The sequence below is a fragment of the Strigops habroptila genome, chromosome 2, assembly GCF_004027225.2.
Source record: "Strigops habroptila isolate Jane chromosome 2, bStrHab1.2.pri, whole genome shotgun sequence".
Lineage (NCBI taxonomy): Eukaryota > Metazoa > Chordata > Aves > Psittaciformes > Psittacidae > Strigops > Strigops habroptila.
In genome coordinates, this window is record NC_044278.2 from 65,145,151 (window position 1) to 65,165,819 (window position 20,669).

General features: G+C 38.6%; 1 protein-coding gene across 2 annotated transcripts in view; it reads right to left on the bottom strand.

Moving 5' to 3' along the window:
• Positions 1-20,669, bottom strand: part of MYO16 (myosin XVI) — a 391,786-nt gene that overhangs the window by 359,437 nt on the left and 11,680 nt on the right. The window contains exon 1 of one of the 2 annotated variants that reach the window (XM_030476548.1): positions 200-219. The exons of the other annotated variant lie outside the window; for it this stretch is intronic. The gene's annotated coding sequence lies outside the window, so the exon portion shown is untranslated. Of the gene's footprint in view, positions 1-199; positions 220-20,669 lie in introns of those variants that run through there. 2 annotated transcript variants of the gene reach the window in all.

Below are 20,669 nucleotides of genomic sequence, written 5' to 3' on the forward strand. Positions count from 1 at the left end.
ATATGCACTTTTTAATATTTATCTATATTCATTATGCATAGATACATTTCTTAAATGCCTTACGTATGTCGAAACACATAGCATCAGATGAAAAATACTTAAGGGTTTATGGTGGAGAAAAATATCTATAAGATTTCAACTTTTTAAAAAAGTCACTATAATAAATATTGAAAGTGTGAAAAGAAATAATTTTTCCTACCAGAAATTTTATCTTGACCAGTTTGGCTCCCACATATTCCTGTGTTCCACTGAATCAATTTCACACTTACCCACCTCCCTGTCTCTGTGATGTGGTTTATTCATTGGTTTGATATTGCCATAGCAACGCTGCAACATGGTAACATGTTAGCCAAGCAATGCTGCTCACCTCCCAGTGTATGGTGAGTAGCTGCCTGGTACATATAGAATAGTATTTTAATGTATATTGATCTCTGCTCCCTACTAGTAAGCCACTGGTTTAACATCACCATTTTAATCTCTGTATTTATCAATATTTCATCATGACATTCACAGTATATTATTTGTTGTGGTCTTAGCTTATTTGTAAAAATTAGCTACTGCTGCAAATTTAAACCCAGAGTATATTTTGACTATAAATTCCACCTAATGTATCTGGATATTTTCAAACAACCAGAAAAACAAACAGCACTACTCACACATGAAAAATTCAGGGCTTCTCTAGCATTCTTGCCCATTGCAAGCAAACATATGCAAATCAAACATATGCAAAGCATGGGAATGCACACACGCTCAATTTGAGAAGCTTTCCCATTGGAACATGTGGCCTGGAGGGATTGGAGACCCTCTTTCCCCCTAGGAATGGTGGCCCATGCCACCCCAGGAACCCACCAGCAAACCGGCTAGTGCTTTGTCCCTGGAAGGCGTACAGCAAGGGCTAAGCCAGTCGGATGGCAGGGAGGGATGCTCCAGCAGCTTCTGCTTCCACAACCTCCCTACAAACAGTGGGGGCTTGCAGTGGCTCTGAATTACTGACTGGAGGTGATAGTCTCTTTCATTTGTATGAAACAAAACCCGAAACAAAAAAATGTGTCAGAACAAAAGCAGGATCTCTGCTGCAGCAAGCAATAGAGACCTTAAAGCCTCTAAAGTCTATCACATCAATACTATCCAAATCAGGGCATCCCCAAACACAGATTTGCATCCTAGCAAGGAGAGTAGGCAATCATCCAGGGCAATAGTATGAGTGGGAGCTGAAACTCTCATTGACTGAGTCTTTATCTTCACAAGTTGGCAACCGCTTCACAACTGTGCTTACAGCAGAAATATCCTTATGTTTGAACTAGGTTACACCATGGCTCAACCAAAATGGGTTTTGAGAAAAGAAGTTTATTTGCCCTCAAACACGCTTGGATAAGTCACACAGAATACAGAGGATCTGACTACAGGTAATACAGAAAAGCAGAACGGAGATCAGTGATAACTTAAGACTGAAATCTGAATGCAATAATATCCCAGGACACTTCCTTCTACCAACCTAATTACGTCACCCCTGTTTCAAACCACACTGTGCTTAAACTCAAAGGTTAAATGCTGTTCTTTGCCCTAGGCTAAGTGTAAAACACATCAGTGAGACAGTATGAGCCTCAGAGTCGAAATTCAAGTTACTGCCACGTTGCTGTAACACACTAAGGTTTGTGATCTGAGATGTACCACAAAAATATCTCTGCATAGACTAGCAACCAAGGGCTTTAATTTCCCTGTCCAGTAGAGCTGAAACCAGCATTTTGGTCTGGGATTTCTTTAGGTTATATAAAGGAAAAGATGTGGATGAGAAGGGACATGGAAAAAAGTATTTTTGAGTAAAAGTTGTTTCCATTCCTGACTACGCACTCCAACAAGCAAACACAAGTTATGAAACTGCTATAAGGTGAATTCCATTGTGCTCCAGTGCAGCAAGAGCAGCATTCATTGTGCAGAACAGGCAAAAGGATTTCTGTTACCTATAACTTGGCTTAGATTTGTTCTCAACCAAAACAAGTTATCCCTACTTCCAGGAGGTATAAGTACTCTGCACTCAGTAATGATCCTACAATAGTAGTTTCCACCAACAGTACCAAGAGGCCAGCTTTTGGGGAGGGGCAGGAGAAACAGGAGAGATGGGGAGTGGGAGGTGGACTAAAGAAAAAAATGAATTCATATCATCTGCACACACCACTAGGAAATCATGCCTTTTTGCTTATGGACCCCTCTTACAGTAGTGCAAATAGCTAGATGATGGCTGTCTTCCAGCAAAATTTGTGATTACTTCTAGGTAATTTGCAATATTAATTCTCTTATTTAGCTTTCTCTTTGACAGATAAGGAGCTATAAAAAGGAGTTAAAGGAAAAATTACATTCTGCCTAATGTGAGAGGTTATTTCATCTGGGTACACACTCAATTTATAGGGACCTTTGCTGGAACTCTTGGTTAGTACACTGCAAAGTCAACTAAGCAAAATGAAACATTAGCAACTGGTCTGGTGTCTGCCATCCCCTTCATCCTCTCAGTAAAGAATCTGAATCTTCAGATACCAGCACAGTTATCTGCTTTCATCTGAAGGACTTCAAGTAGGGGCCAGGTGGGAGCTATCTGTGCATACATAGACTATGAACTCATGGCCAAAAATGGGGCATGAATATTGTGAAGCTACTGAACACCATTCCCATAGGCGTGTGCCCCATGGGCACATTTTGGAAAACATGGAATAGTACAGTAGCAGTACAGTTTCTATGTAAGTACTTAACCTTTCAATAATCCCAAAACTATAAATATGCAAACAAAACAAAATCCAACTCAACAATAACCAAATCTAAATGTCACTAACAGCCTAACCTAAATCTACATGAAGGTTTAGAAAGGACACTGAAATACCACCCTCACTTCCCTTTTGCTCCCTAGGTCTCAGCAACTGCACGAACTGAATTACTGAGCAAATCAAATAGAAGAATTACTTTACTCCTAAGTATTATCATGAAAGTTAAACAAGGAAAATGAAACTGATCATGATACAATAATTTTATTACAGGTCTGAAGCAGTCCTCTATTTCAGCAATATGGAAAACAGGGCAAAAAGTTCTTGGTAAACATCAAAGTTGCAATCACACAAACTAAGGTCCAACTTCAGTTTGCACAGAGTCCCATTCCTCTCTCACCACCTGCCGTTTTTTCACCTTCTAAACATGTTATCCCAAAGGCACTACCACCATCACTGATGGGCTTGGCCTTGGTTAGCAGTGGGTCCGTCTTGGAGCCAGCTAGCACTGGCTCTATAGGACATGGAAGAAACTTCTAGCAACTTCTCACAGAAGCCACTCTTGTAGCCCCCCTGCTACCAAAACCTTGCCATGCAAAACCAATGCAACTTCTAGAATAAAAGCAACATGTTAATTACTTATCAGACTGTAACAAGTCACACATAGCCAACACACAGAGCCACTAAATTGCAACAGCACATCATTGGTTTTGCTAAGGGTCAGAAGTCGCCTCTGGGGAACTATCATGGGCTCCTCTCCAGACTGGGCATTTCGCAGGGCCAGAAACCCAAAGATACAGTGGGTACTTCACAGACCTTAGTGTCAAGGGCTACGCAGTCACACTAGGGTAGTTTCACAGCTTTGGGCTTCATGCAGTGCCAGGAATCGTATTTTTTTTTTTTATCTCCATCCTCTGAGCAAGGCCACATCTCAAAAAGCATTTTATACCCAGTCATACTTGTCACATGGGCTGCCAATCGGATAGTTCTGAATGAAAACAAAAAGGTCATACAACATGGCTTCGGCTTCAGCTTCAGGTATTTGTTAGTTTAGTCCAAATGAGAGGAATGACAGCTCCAATTTTACATAAAGATTCCAATCCTTATGTATAATTCCTTTAAAATATCTTTAGACTCTCTCAGCAGAGGCTCAGCTCTGTACGAATGGAATTTTGACTTGCTGAGACTCAGGAGTTTAGTCTGTAAAAAACAGCAAATACACCTTGCGACTTGTATAATACCCTGGAATAAAAGCATTCAAAACAGTCTTTAAAAATAAAATAAAGAAAATAAATAAATTAGCAGGCGGTATTGCAACAACAGAAAATTACCTTGATGAAATGCATGATTCAGACAGACAAATGGGTTATCAGCAAATAAAATGATGCCAACATAAGCAATCATCAGGTCACATCAGGCAAGCTGTGCAAGCAGAAAATGAAGGGACTGCAAGTCAATAAGCCCAGTAGAACAATTGGAGACATCTTTATTTGTATTTAGAGATCTTTATTAGAGATGCTACTTTAGGCTTGATGTGTATTGCTATGACATTATATTATTTTTGATTGATTGTACCCTTCTCTCTTCCTTAAGATGTACCAACACAGATACATAATGGACTGCCTTTAATGGCAAACAGGTATTTATTATATCATCAAAGATTACTATCACTGAACAATGTGGTCTTTTTAAATATCTAATAACTTTATTTTTAATACAATCTGTTAGGGCAAAGTTAAATCGGGGGAAGAAAGACATTATTACAGAAGATGCATTCAGATTTCTGTTGCATCACAAGGATGCTAGGTAAAGCCTTACACAGACTTCTAATGAGAATTTTTAAAAAGGCTCAATTCAGCAAAATGTGAACAACTTTTACCAGGGTTTTGGCACCTTTAGCTTCTTCAGATTAGGAAGATTGTGTACCCATCACATTGTTAGTTTTAATGACTACATTACGCACATTTAGCCAGTTATATGACACTAACAATGTTAAAGAACAGCTTGTCTGGGACACAGTCAAAACGGTGTAAGTGTATTCATAGAATCATAGAATCATAGAATAGTTTGGGTTGGAAGGGACCTTCAGGGGTCATCTAGTCCAACCCCCCGGCAACGAGCAAGAAGATTTTCAAATGCATCAAGTTGCCCAGAACCACATTCAGCCTGGCCTTCATGTCTCCAGGGATGGGGCATCCACCACCTCTCTGGGCAACCTGTTGTCTGGACAACCTAGGTTGTCTTTTCCTATCTTTCCCCTCAGTCTCAGTTAAGGCTATTGGCATTGGTTGCTGAGGAACTAGACTGTAGCAGCAAAATTCTTTACTGTACTAATGTAAAGTGTGTTAATTTCCTGTAGAGCCTCATTTTCTAAAGCTTTCTTTGATCATATGAATGGGTTAACAAATTTGAATTTGACTGCACAGTGCTTACTTTCATATTTCAAATTACAATCATGTTAGTTTTAGAAACTACTATGTAAAGTCATGCTGATCCTTCCTTGGTCAGGTCCTTCAAAACTTTACTTTCCTGTCTTCACAAAACACCTGACGAAAAGGGAGCACTCTTTCACATTTGTTTTGCAATTCACAATGTTCAACAGGCCTTTAAAATGGAAGAGTACTTTTTCCCAAAATAAACACTAAAATTTGTTCATATGCCAAATTAATTCAAAATGACTCTGAGAAAATATACTTCCTCGTATATTTGAACTTGACAAGAGTATATTTGGCATCTAGTGCTTACTAAACACAGAAGAGTTATCACTTGCTGTTACAATTATGAAGACATCTATGAAAACCAAGAGCTGTCACAGCCAAGCCTAATTTTCTTCAGGAGTCTTAATACATGGCATTCAATAAGATAATGAAATAGATAATATAACGGGATCTCTGGTTTGTATTGTTACTGGTTTTCCCTACAGCTTTATTCCTTGTGCTTCTGTCAAAGACTCTATTTAGAAGTTTATCAAATACATATTTTTATTTGTGCTTTGATGTAGCAAAGTTGTTACTTTGATTCCAATGTACTGATACAAGCTCATCCAGCTTTGCTATAGCAAAGTTAATATGATTTGATTCACCATGCTAAAGCTGCAGGATTCTGATTGCCCCTCATAATGTGCTTAGTATGCCTGGCATCTCTTTAATCCACCTTAATCAATATCCACAGATGAAATATGGTGAAAGTATTATTCAAGTAATTTTGCAAAAATTACCACATCCCACACCCCCTCTGATTTTAAGTAACAATTCTGCTCTCAGCACAATTATTTGGGGGGGGGGGGGGGGGGGAGAAAGAGAGTTTACTTGTGAAGTACCTACCCAGTATGGGCAAGAGTTGAATTCAACTTTACTCCACAAACAAATTCAGCCCATAAAGATGATTCTACTAATACATATTAATTCTTTGGAAATAGCTACACCAACACCAAACCCATACATTCTTTGCAGTTGCTCTGGGGAGATGAGCGTATTGTAATTCATATTTCATAATAGACCCATTTAGCCCTTGTAGTGGCAGACAGCTGAAAGCCAGGCAGCAAAGCCATGAGGTGAATAATGGACATGGGCTAGGAAGCAATTGTTAAATATGCAGCAGCAGCTGAGCAATTGGAGAGACTGATAAGAATACTGAGCAATCAAATTATATCAGATTAATTCCCAACTCAAAAGTTATCCTCTCTGCAGAAGAGAACCTACAGATGTTAATAAAAAGTGAAGCATTGTAAAATATAAGCAGTTATACCAATTCTCTGTTTCGCTAGCTGTTTCAGCAAGATGTCATTAAATAAGAGATCATTATAATTGTCTTCTATTATCGTACAGTATTCATTCTTTTCTAATAGAAGAAAGACCAAAAGCAATAGGACACTTCTGCATATGCACTGTTTTCATTAGAGTTTGATTTTGACAGTGGGGTTTTTTGACAGTAGGGTCCAATAGTAACTTTGTGACTGCATTGCAACACACATGAGCAACTTAAATCCTCCATAGTTCTTTATTCAACATATCCAGCTGGTTTGGGTTTTGTTTTCTACACAGCAGAAAGTCCCCAAAACTAGAAATAGGAAGACTTACCAAGCCCAATTCCTTGCACTACATACAGCTTTTAGCATCTTACTGATAACAGCCTTCCTTATCTGGTACCTATAAACACCTAAAATTGATTAGATATATCGACTCAAGTCCTTCCTGAAGAGCAACAAAAGAATCTGACTGGTTTTACTGAAATGTCAGGCACTGCATGGAAACATTAGACAGTGTATCAAATTCACAACACAGTGAACTGGTTCTGACTTGTGTAGTCACTGATTTGTAGTTGTCAACTGCTGTATTTTATTTCTATGGCATTAAGGAAGACATATTCCTCTGTGGTCTTATCTCTATTTTTCCATTGTTTCCTTATCTTGTAACACTCAGAAGGCAACGCTGACAAAAGAAACAAAATTCACACTACTGCAATTGCACAACTGTAATTTAAAGTGCAAACTTGGATTTAAATTTTTTCATTCTTGTGTATAGTTTCACTTATTCAGAAACCCTATCCTGCTGTTAGCCACAGCCAACTCTTTATATTCCAATCTTACGACAGGAATAAACCTTTCAAAAAAGTTTTTAAGGTTACACTCCACAACTTAACACAAAAGCAGATCCTTAATACACAATTATTTACAGGAAAGGGAGTGGAGAAATGCTGGTTTTGAGTCAGCCTCCTGGCTTTACGAATTGCTAGGCTTCTCGAGAAGACAGAGGAAGCTCCACAAAAGCCTTGTGTTTCTATCTGTCTTCCTAACAACTCATTACCAACAAAAAGAAATGTTTTTTGGGGAAACCTTGCACACAAGCTCTCCCTGGGAAAATGCTCCTGAAATGCTGCTAAATCGGAGCACACTGCTGGTCAGCACAAACTAAGTCACTGAAGTTTCTCAAAACTTAAAAAAAAAAAAAAGAAAAAAAAAAAGGAAAAAGAAAAAAGGCATCTTTTGCCACTGGTGAACCACTGATTCTTGTGCTTTAAACACACAAGGCTCCTCATATGAGAAAGGAAATACAGTAGAGCTGGTGATTCTCCTTCTATACCTCATCTACAGAAAAGAAATACTAGATCTTGATTCTTGATCTGTCCTTTAAATTGTAACCAAAAGAGATCACATATTTTGCTGTATTTTTTTTTTTCTAAATAGGGACAGATTTTGGTTTTGTCTGAAAGAAAACAAGCACCTCATTTCACAAGAGCTGGATCCAGCATCACCATAGTTTCTATTGTTCACCTTAGGCAGGGAGGGGGAGATCTCCTAGAATTTAGAGAGACAAAAAGTTCTCTGCAAGTTCTGTCCCTTTGACAAACATGGACATTTCTCTGCATAATGATTATTTTTCCATTTCTTCCCCTCTCCCCCCTAAGTCTTAAAGCTAGGCATAAGACTTTAGAGGCACTACGTTACCAAGGCAACTCATGCAACTCACCATTATCTAGATCTCACTATCAAAAATTTCATTTTGTATGAATAAACCACCCTTTTGCTTCAAGAAATCTTGTAACAGGGTGTGCTGCAGAATCACCTCCTTCTAAGTTCTTAAAATCCAGGACAGCCCAAGCATATGATTCTATAGCAGGTGAAATGAATTGAAAGAACAGCTCCACAAATGCCTTCTGAGTTTCCCTTGCCCTCATCCTACCTACGTACTGGTATATGCCCCCTACTATATATGGGTGTTTGTTACCCAGGTCCAACCTTCCTCAAGACATGTCTTTAAAAAAAAAGTAACTTCACTGATTCAAGAGAAGTACTGTTAACAGATTTGGCATGGAAAAGACAAATGTATTTGTAAGAAGCTATTGAAGGACTCACATCAATATGACAACATTACTCTAAACGCAGCAGAGTAGTTGGAGAAAAGGCCAATCCCAAATTCGTCTAGGATTATCACAATTTTTAATCTTCATGAAGACAGACTTATTTAATTGCAAATACTTTCTAGAGTGGAACGAAGAAAGTGCTTTCAAGAAAAACACAAACAATGGTGATTTTTTTGATAATCATTTATCCCCTTGAGCAAAAATTAACTATGACATATGACCTTTTGGAATAAGACATGTCTGCAAACCATTCATTAGTAGGTTATTAGGCTAATCAAACAGAAACACTGTGCATATGTTTGTGCGTTTTCATTCATTACTCTTCAGCTCATCAGTTTATCCTGGTAGTGCTGAAATCAGGAGGAGGTTTAACGTTGAATTTATAGGGTTTTCTCAGGCTAAGAGCATATGAGTTTAGATCTGGCATGAGGCTCTATATAACATCAAAAGCACAGTAACACCTTCGGTGAAAGATGTTTTTAATTTGGTTAGATGAGAACACAGTATTGCTCTGTTTCTGGCAACAAAAGTATCATTAAAATGCATTAAGAAAGGAAGCTGGCCAATAGCACGGTGTTTTGAGATTTGATGATGATGGAAAAAAAAAGTTATTATTCTAAAATAACAGAATAAAATCAGATCAAGATTCCACATGAGATAAGTCGAATACTTAAAAACAGAGCTCAAGTGTAAACCTAGTGCAGTCATTAAAGGAAGAAGAATGGGCAAGCTGGTCATTTTTGGGGGCAGGGAGGATTTCCCATGAGATAAATATGGTAGCAGATAGATTAGAGGAGCATTAAGTCAGGAAATGTGAGCTGTCCTACCTTGCTGTCTTCACACCATGCAAAAAATGTGAGTAACAATGCTGAAAGGTGCTGATCGTCATCAGTTCCTAAGGTGGTTACCTAGCACTAAGGGCAGTTCATCACTCCTTAGGACTTTAGGCCCTATGAGACAAAGCTTTACAATAAGGACACTACAGTTAGTGAAACAGGACTATATATTATCATTCTTGTAAGGGTTTGTCCTGCCTACTCCTGCCTTCATTTCTGGCTTTGTACACCTTTGTGCACAACTGGAATGACCAAAAAAATATGAAAGAATTCTTTTCGCCCTTCTGTTTTTCAAAATTTCATTATGGAAGACCTACTTGAAACTCATCTCCTCACTTTTCCTTCTCATCCAAAAACTTTAAGGTAAGAGCAGCACATCAGAAGTCCAGGAGGCAGATTTCTGAGTATTAAAAACAAGCATCTTGGAATGGAAAACAAGACAACAAATGTAACTATAAAATTAGTGGCACCTGCTGTAGTACTAATACATGCAAGTTCAGTTATGTGAATATATTCTGGAAACAATAGAAAGGATTAGATATTCAAACAGTAATAAAATTCTTGGTAATCAAAGAGAGCACAGATTAAAAAACGCAAATGTAACAGGATTCCATGGTCAAACAGTATCTACCATAAGAGATTGGAAAAGCAAAAGAAATTCCCAAATTAATATAATTTTTTACATTCTAAGATGTAGTATTCCCAGAACTAGGAGGAAATGAATTTACTCAAAGAACAGCATGCACCTGCAGTAACACTTTGACTGAATACATGGAGATGCTTAACTAAGCAGCAGAAGAGACTTGTCTCCAAAGCTGCTGCTGTTGAGTCGATGTGCTGATTTTGCAGTGAATTTCCAAAACTTGCCAGTTCAGATTCTCCAAGTTTATCCCACATGCAGAACGTGGTGCATGAACTCAGCCAAGGCAGAACTCATGCTTCTAGCATGGGATCACAGGCAAGGCAAGGCAGCTTTATCAGCTCAGCCTCCCTACACAAGGGAGGCTGGGGTGAGATTAAGAGGCAAGAGAGGGACAGGACTGCTTATCCTGTGCAAGAGTTTTACCACAGGATGGAGACAGTCACAGATGCACACACAGTCTGACACCGAGCTGACGGCAACTGCTAATGATGCTGACTCTAAGCTCATTGCTGGTGACACAACTTGACACAGGAACCTCCTACACAACAAATGCTAACACTGAGTCAGAGCGTCAGTTTGAAAACTAATCCACAGTATTATCTATCAAATTCTTGCACTAGCCCTGCTGCTAACCGTACATCCTTCTCACTCCTGTTGACTTAAGTGCTAACAAGAAGTTAACAGCTTCAGATCTACATCCTTTCTAGCCTTTTCACACTAGCTTGCAGGCATATCTATTATCCAACAAGACAACTAAGTCTATTGTATTTTTTTTTCCTTAAATTACCAGCAAAAAGAAGATCACTAGCATAAGTAGGTGAATCTTTTGTCATAGGAAGACTTTAAAAACACCTCAAGGTCCGGTTAAAGCTTCACTCAGCTCAAATCCTTTTAGCTGGATCTACATCTCAAGTAGCTCCTAACCATTCTGACAGGGAGCAAGGCAAGGACCAAAGTTCAATCCCTGAGTATTGTGGTTTAACTCCATCTGGCAACTAAGAACCAAACAGCTGCTCGTTCACTCCCCTTCAGTAGGAAGAGGGGAAGAGAACTGGAAGGGTAAAAGTGAGAAAACTCACGAGTTGAGATAAGAACAGTTTAATAATTGAAATATAATAATAATAAACTGTAATGAAAAGGAAAATAACAAAGAGAGAGAAATAAAAACCAAGAAAGTGATGCAAATGAAAATAACTGCTCACCACTGAACGACCAAAGCCCTGCCCAACCTTCCCCCTAGTTTTATTGCTGAGCATGACACCACACAGTATGAATATCCCTCTGGTCGGTTGGGGTCAGCTGTCCCAGCTGTATCACCTCCCAACCTCTTGTGCACCCCCATCCTGCTTGCTGGTGGAGTGAGAGGCAGAAAAGGCCTTGACTCTGTGCAAGTGCTGCTCAGCAGTAACTGAAACATCCCTGTGTTACCAACAGCATTTCCAGCTCAAATCCAAAACATGGCCCCATACTAGCTACTGTGAAGAAAATTAACTCTACCCCAGCCAAAATCAGCACACCGAGCTCCCCTCAGCAGTCCCTTAGTGGCCCCGTGGGTTTCCCTTGGCCCGTGTTTCCCAAAGCACCACATGTAGTCACATCCATCCAGATTTGCAGTTTGGATCAGTGAGCTTCTGTTCCTAGAAGTCCTGCTTTAGAGGTTCACAGCCTCTGCGCAATTAGATAAATATTAGCTGAGAAAAAATAGGAGAAGATTATATTTTCCTTGGAGCAGGGACATAAACTACAGAAGTTCTCTGGGTTTTCCAGACCTATTTCTCTATTATTCTGTATTTGAGAGGCTAGGAAAGTTGGGACTCGGCTCTCTTGCGCTTCTCCCTAGTCACTGGTAATCAATCCTGGAAGGAAGCAACCAGTCAGCCAAAAAAATTTTGCCTTTCACAAAGGAGGCCTAACCTAAGAAATAGATTGATATTTAGAGCTAGGGTCAGTGATGGTCAGCTAGTACGTATTTAACTTGTACAAAATGACTTTTAAAACTATTAATCAAATCATTTTCCACAATGAAGGGCTGCTCTGCTTTGACTGAAGCCTAATACAGGTATGTTGCATTACTGTATGCAGCACCTTTCTATGAGACAGCTTTATTTTGGATTGAATCTGCATCTGAGCACTTCACAGCCGTAAGAATAGGTGCTGCTGCAGCTGCACCCATTTCTGTTTGCCTGATAATTGGCCAGGAGGCACAGGTGAGGCAGCATGTTGTGCTTTGAAGATGTCTTACCCCTTACCAGCCTAGGCACCATAAAATATTTACAGATCATTTTGGGTGGCATTTCACTGCAAATTCCATATGCTTAGCTCAACTATTCAATGCTCAGAATGACAAGAGAAGATGACATTTGAATGCACCACGTAGCAAGTATTTTCCCCTTTAGCTGCTATAGCCCATTATCTCGTAAAATAAACAATGCACAGCCTTCTTCCTCTATCAGCTGAGTTCCATAATATGAGACACCTCTGTGCAGCATAAGGATGTGCGTGGCTCAAAGATCTACTCCAGCGTACACTACCATTTCCGTTCACAGGTATTTCTACAAGAGAGTAGAGCCTGAAGGGTGTGACTTCTTTAATACAGTGTATAATAGAAAAGGGAAAGATGCAAGGCAGCTACAGATCCTTTCTCTAAGCAAACTGTATGGTTTTGCTTTTAGGTACAGGCATAACCACATGATGATGGGGCACTTAAAAAACAAAACAGGGGAACCAACTAACAAGTGTCTGATTTCCACAGTAACTTAATACACACTGAAGGGAAAGAGACACTATTATGGAAAAATACCTTTAAATAATTTGTACTCATATGCCATCACAAATTAGCAAGGAGACTGAATTAAGATATGTAACTTCAGGCCATGCAGTAACTCATCTCTACTGCACCATTACACATTTGTTCTTGCATATATGGTCCAGCAAAATGGGATAGCAATGTTGTATATAAGATTAGCTTTGCAGCGAAAGACAGACAATGCAGACTGAGATGCAGGAGGACAGAAGGAGAACATGCCAGCTAACTGAATGGGTTTAAGGTCTCTCTTACCTTGCTTGCAGAAGAAACTGCCTACCACATTAAGCTACTACTATGGGTAACCAAAATGGGTAACCAATCAAGTGGGAAGGATGATCTTTTAGAAGCTATTACGATATTTAGGATCCTAAAGCAGCTCACTGGATCAGCTAACTAGTAATAAAGTAGTTGGGATAATCTCAGCTACATCCAACAATGAACTCTGGCCAAATGTCAGAGCTTTTAGTCTGCTTTGACTAAAGCTGGCTAGGCACCAGCCTTGTACAACAGCTCCAGCACAAACAGGGCTTCACACAGTTCTCCAGACATTTCTCCCTATCTTTTCTTTGTGTCACTTAACAGGAAATTTTGCAATTTATGCAAATTCAAAGGGGTTTTTTTTCCCCTAGGCTTTAAACATTAAATTGATCTCTTGGGATCTATTTTATAACACTTCATACATCCTTCTTTTGTCCACTGCATTCACAGCTCATAAAGTCTATTAATGTCTACTTTAAATACAGAAGAAATGTATGCTTTCCTTCTCATTTCCCTTCCTGTTTTCTGCCTGTTTAGAGCTGAAAGACAGCACCTTTTGCACTAAATCATGACCAGACCCATTAACATTAGGGAACCTTTCCTATTAAATAGGCAATTTATTGATACGTGAACACTTCAAGTCCAAAAGCTTTTTTTCAGCACTTCATTAACATTTTTCAATGCTGAACCATTATATCCTCCCAAAGTGTGTCTTTACTGTCCCATTTCCTCAGTATACCACTAATGACACAACAAAAGGAGAGGAGGCAATTGTGGATAAATCAAACTTCCCATCAGGTTTCCCTTCCGCGCTCCTGCCATCTGTGCTGGCTGCCGCGGTACTACATGTGTTTCAAGACAATATCGCATGGGTCACACACCACACTCCAGCCACTGGTCTTTGCTTTTGTGATTGTCACAGTCCAGTACTTCTGCTGTCTGCCTTCACATGCTTGTCTGCAGAGATAGCTTCCAGTCACCTAAACCAGGGCCACACAGCTGAGCTCCCAGCACTACAGACGCCCTTTCTCCTCAGGAAAAATGGCAACCCATCCCCTGGTTCATACTGTGTAATTTATGAGTTGCAGATTTCAAGACTCGAGAGGCAACATGTCGCATTTTGAATGGCCTGTTTACTCCCAAGAAATTTCCCTGATACAAGATTATCATGTTAAACTGTCTTTTCAGCAGAGAATAATATTTTCAAAGAAATAAATAAGCAGGATGCTTAAATCATAAACAAGATTAGGACTATGTGAACGCTTCTTTCTACAAATTTAACACCGGCAAAAGACAAAATGAAATATTGATCTATGTTTCTGAATTAGCTTTCTGAGGTTTGCAACCACCTTTTCATAGCTGCAAACACAGAGCAGCAAAAAAATTGATCATCACTCACTTTGCAAGCTGAACTGCATGGATCATTAATGGTTGACTTGTTAATTAAATACGGTAGCAGAATCCTAGATTAGTCCTGTCCTTATAAGAACAGCATTAATAAACCTGGTTTTCAATTTAGGAAACATCATCTCTGCATACAGCAGCCATTGTAATATTCCTGCCTAAGCACAATACTCCATTCATTACCTTGACAGGTTGCATCACTTAGGCAATCCACAGGAATATACTTCATCAGCTGGCAAATGCTATCTCTGTTTCCATGTAGAAGCCCCACATACATGACGTCCTCTTTAAGTTTCATATCAACATTTTTGTAAACCAGTGGGCACAAAAGCCAAACCCACAAACAAGAGAATTGCACTAGGTTTTCCGATTTATTATTTGGCACTACACAAAATGACACTTTAGCTGAAGAACTCTTTTCCCCCAGGTTTTCTTTTTTTCAGTCTCTTGCAGCGTATGCAAAATGGAAAAAAATACTTTCCTACAATGTTCAACAAGGAACCCAAGCAAGCTCAGTACAGCTCTGTTCTTAATCCTTTTATATTGCATATTACAGTATGAACATAAGCATGCAAAACATAGTGCAACAGCTGTGGGTGTCTTATTTTTGATTTACCATGTGACGCATCAGTAACATTGATACAACCTAGCCCTATGTTCCTTCAAGTATGGTATCCAAGGTCAATACTGTACTTTCAAAAGCCAGACAGCAAGTGCCCCTACAAAAAATATGTAAGAAGCCCTAGAAAATTGGTAGCTAAAAAGGGATTCTTTCTTGAAAGTTTCTGCAAAAAATCTCATGAAATCAAATCAACTAACACTCATATGTTATATATACACGTACATATTTTACTTTATATATATACAGACACATAGAAGCATCCTTCAAATTTTGAAAATATTAATTCAGGGACTGAAAGACTGAACATATGATGATTAAATGACTAGCACTTTGAAATGCTGAGGTAGCAATAGTGCTAAAATACATGCTGAGATTACACCCTGCCTTCATTAGGCAGATAAAGTCATCGCTGTGGAAGTGTAAGATTGTCTTTTTGGATAGTACTTAATCAGGCTTCAAGTATGTATTGCTAATAACTGTGAATAATAAATTACTTCAAAGGCTGAAGCACACATGCATATAGAAGACTGGTAAATAGTTCTTAAGATGTCTGTTCCAAAGACAGGAAATATCTTCGATACTTCTACAAAGTGAATTTATTCATTCTCACAAATCCTTAATGAAATCTTCACTGTTTTCTATTTTAGGTACACACAAAAGGAAATATTAGGAAATAGTGACTTATGAAACAAAGCAGAGATCAAATGAAGAATGGACATGGTTCTTTCTGTACACTGTTTTTAAGGAGGTGCAACTGATCCACTTTCAAGAGAGTTTTTTCTAATGCATGTTTCTCACATTAAAGACAGTTATTTTACAGCAAACACTTGGTATTTTAAGAGATTTACTTTGCCTCCATTTCTGAGGACAAGATTTCTCACTCACAAAAAGAGTATGACCAAAAATTCTGCCTCTGAGAACTGCTAGTATGACAGCTTTGGTGGTGATTAGATATCTATGAATACAACTCCTGCTGCTTCAGTACTATTTTGCTACCCCTCCCACAGTCTGATCTTAACAAGTTAAGGTGTCTATCCTCTTTTACCCCCAAAATACATCACAAAAGAGACAGGTGTATAAGTGTCAATCAATAAATTCTCTGGTCAATCCTCTAAATGGGAATTCTGTAAGAGTATGGTGAGCTATTTCAGAGGCAAAAGGAAGGAGACCATCTTAATTCTGCACACCTAAGATACAGCTTCTTTTACTTATAAATGGATCTTTACATTTTTGATAGATCTTTATACTTTTAAACCAAATATAAGCTTTTCAAGTATATAGCAAGAAAACATTTACTTTAATTCAGTGCACTCCTACAAGATTTCTCATTACAGAGTATTAATATTTGTTACTAAGAAATATTACTATTTATTACATAAAGACTATTACAAGTAAATGCACTTCTGAGATCATGCTTCTCTAGACTGGTACAACAGCATTGATTTACACTGGAGTTAAACAAAATTGCACTAGGAACAGTGTAATTCATTCTAGATTCACAGAGCTGATACTAATAGTATTTACCTTGCATCCAAACTGAGAATGATTGCTTAATCCCATCACTGGAATGAAAAGAAAATCATGAAAGTAAACCTGTACAGTTTAGTGTATTGGTTACAAAATCTGGTCAAAAAGGAGAGCACTGTCACTAGGAGCCAAAGCCATAACGTGAAAGCTAGTTGTGTCTGTGTTCACATAGATGTTTGTCAACTCTGCTGGTTTTAGTAGACATGGTGCGGTACAGGGGGACGTTCTGCATGGAGGAAAGACGGGAAGAGGGAAGAATTTGGTGATTAAAACATTAATATCTGCATTCTAGAAAATTAATACATGAAAAAGTATAGACTTCCCTGAAATGAAAAGGTTTTGCTACAGAATTTAATTCTGCAGTTCATCCTATTTTTAATGGATTTCACTTGTTACTTTCTGCCATATAGTACATTATGAAACCATTCGTACAGTCCTTTTGCAAAAATTAACAGCATTTATTGTGTTACAGTGCTTGCAATTAAAAAAAAAAAAAAAAAAAGCAGCATTTCCATACCGCTACAAAATAAGGTATTAAATGATAAACCACAGTCTTCTGTGTGCTTAGAGAACCACCAAGATTTTGCAGACACCTTCTTTAATGAGGGGGAAGTCTTTGCTGCTTTTAAATTACTTTAAATAAATACAATTTTCTTTGTTAAGGAGATATCGAATAAATTATACTTGTTAATGTGCTTTTTAGATGGACTCAATATCAGATATTCACAGACAACATAATAGACTAAATCAAGATCAGTATGATGTCCCTTAAAGGATAAATAATTAAGTCTTAGCTGCAATATGCAAAAAACCACAGGGCTGCAGAAAATTTCTCTCTGACCACATAGCTAAGGTTCCCATTTATTCTGAAACTACTACAAATAATGCCTCAAAAGTCAGACTACATCAAGCAAAACGTACCCTTTTTCCAGAACAATGTTTTAATGCTGCACGTTAATTTCTCACACAATTTGTATATGTAGAAACAAATTCCTTCAAGGGAAAAAGATGCATTAAACACATGTGTCCAGGAAAATGCAGGAGTATTTTGGTTGTACTGTCTTTGGTACCAGAGACTAAGCTCCTATTTTGCCTACAGAGGTTGCAATTTGGAGGCAAGATACAGGATTATCTCAATTGCAAAATCAGCCATCAATACATTTATGTTGCCAATTCATACATTTTTCTTCTCAACACTAAATCAGTTATTTTTGTCACATGATCATATACATAATACATTTAGTTTTATTGTACTCTACATTCTTAAAATAATTTTATTCCTTTTTGAATTAAGCATGTCACTTATAACCACAAATTAGTACAATTAATTCCTTGAAAGTTAAGTCCAAGAGTTGAATGACTGCATATTAGCATGGGTTCAGTACTCTCAATATTAAGCCTGTGAAAATGAGAAAAAGAAAAATCCTGTATTCACTTCAACTTACTATTTTCTTAAATAATGTAGATCAACGAACTGTAAAATTTAATAGAGATTCCTAATCTGATAGTTTAGTTGTAGATTAGGGGATTTTGTATTTATGATGCATTATGTATTTATGATGCATAAATATAATGATGCATTATATTTATATTTAAATTTTATATTTAATTATATTTATTTATATTTAATTATTGTATAGACTATTGCTGAATGTTGATGTCGACCAGCTGGCAGATAGCCACCCAGCCGTTCTCTCATCCTCCCTTCTTAACAGGTCAGGGGATAAAAATAAGACAGAAAAGGTCACGACAGGAAGATAATTTACCAATTATCAACATGGGCAAGACAGACTTTACTTGGGGAAAACTAATTCAATTCTTTGTCAAGTAGAGTAGAATGGTGAGAAACAAAGACAATAACACCTCCCCCCATCCCTTCTTCCCAGGCTCCGTTTTATTCCTTCAGTAAGACTCTTCTGCATCCTTCACCCACTCCTGCAAGGAGATGGGGAATGCGGGGTTGTGGTCACCCATAGCAGTTCCGCTATGTCACTCTTTCCTCTTCGTGGTTTTCCATTGCTCCAGCTTGGGTCCTTCTCACAAGCTGAAGTCCTTCAGGATAAACCTGCTCCTGCAGGGGTGCTCCACTGGTCACAGTTCCTTCAGGCTTTATCCACCCGCTCCAGTGTGGGGTCCTTCACGCTGCAGTGTGGGTATCTCCTCTGCCATGGTTCTCCATGGGCTGCAGAAAAATACCTGCTCCACCACTGTCCCTCCCACAGGAATCTCTGCTCCAATGCTGTGCATCTCCTCCCCCTTATTCTTTGACCTGGGTCTCACACTTTTTTCCTGCATGCTCCTTGTGCAGCATATTGGCCTTTCTTAAGTGCATAGAGGTTCTTAACTTTAAGCTCGTAGAGATACCACCAGCTTGGCCAAGGCACTCAGCTATGGGTGCAGCGAGTCCATGGGAGCCAGCTGTGCTCAGCACAGGGCAGCTCCTGGTCTCTTCCCATAGAGGCCACCCCTGCAGCCCCATCACTAACACCACCTAGAAACCTACACCAAATACAATTATTTACTGACAAATAGGTTGTTTCCATATCATACCAGAGCACTCACTTCCTGAGTCTCCCAAAGCAGGAACATAATGTCAAACTGCAACCATTTACTAGAAAAAACAATAATTCCCAGAATAACCAAGGACAGCTTTTCCCTGGTGCAACACTCCCAAACACTCAAAGCAGGACAAAGAGCTTCGCAAGCTTTGATGTTGGCAGGGTCCATTCTAAGAAAACTTAACTCCACACCAAGCTTAAACTAGGTGGTATTCTTACAGACAACCCATAGACTGGAATAAAGTCCCTGAAAAAACATTTTTATTTGTTTGGAGAGCAAAATGTAAATAAAGTATAAAAACAGATTAACATATTCATTAAGGAACTCTGAACTTAATACATAAATTCATTAGGGAAGCAATAAACATACTGTATAAATTAATTACTTTGTGGTTATCCTCATTAAATGCTACTTAATAAGTTAATAAGCTTGAAAAGCAAGGACAAATTGCTAAAGTGCATGCACAGGATTTTTCTGGGGTTTGTTTTTTTCCAAGTCAGCATGTCTAACTGGATGCTGCAGATCTGTATACAAGCTAGTAATATTTATGCAAGGCGGTCACTTTACCTTCTAGACCGCATTAACTAGTACCTTTTCCTACAGGGTGTGAATGTGCCAGAAAAGTGCAGACTTTACAAAGTTTGACTGCAGATGGTACTCTTGCTAAGGTTTAAGAATCACTCGCTTCTTAAAATTAAGAAGAAAACTTATTTGTATTACAGGATAACTTCCAGCTTCTTGGGAAATATTAATCAGAAACATATATACATACACTCATATATATGTATACACACAACACACAGATGCACACACTAAAAATATACCGCTACATATGAGAATTATACTCAGACTTTTGTGACCCCTGTGTTTGAGGATGATAAACACAGGGCTTTAAGCAACCTGGCCTAGTGGAAGGAGTCCCTGCCCATGGCAAAGGAGTTGGAACTAGATGATCTTGAAGGTCCCTTCCAACCCAAATAATTCTACATTGTCACAGTTACAAATGGGGAAAAGTGTGAGCAGCACTGGGGGAAGCCAGATCCAGCACCAACGAATGCTTTAACTTCTGTGATTGGGGTATAAGCACTCCAGCATTGACTGAGCTCTGTGATTAGCATGCTATGGGAGATTGAAATGGTGGCTCCATTTGTCATGTCACAAGTATAGACTGCTTATGCTCCCATTTTCCGGAGCACAAAGGCTCAAAATGCTGTTGGTCAATGTTGTGATTTAAACAAAACAAAAAAAGCCACATACACACATTTTTCACTTGCTCTCTTCCCATGTCATAACATAGAATTGAGAGAAGATGGCCAACTTCATCCCAGAGTACATTAGTCATATTTATAGTATCAATACCTTCATTTTAAACTAAAATATAGCCTATACTCATCTTTGA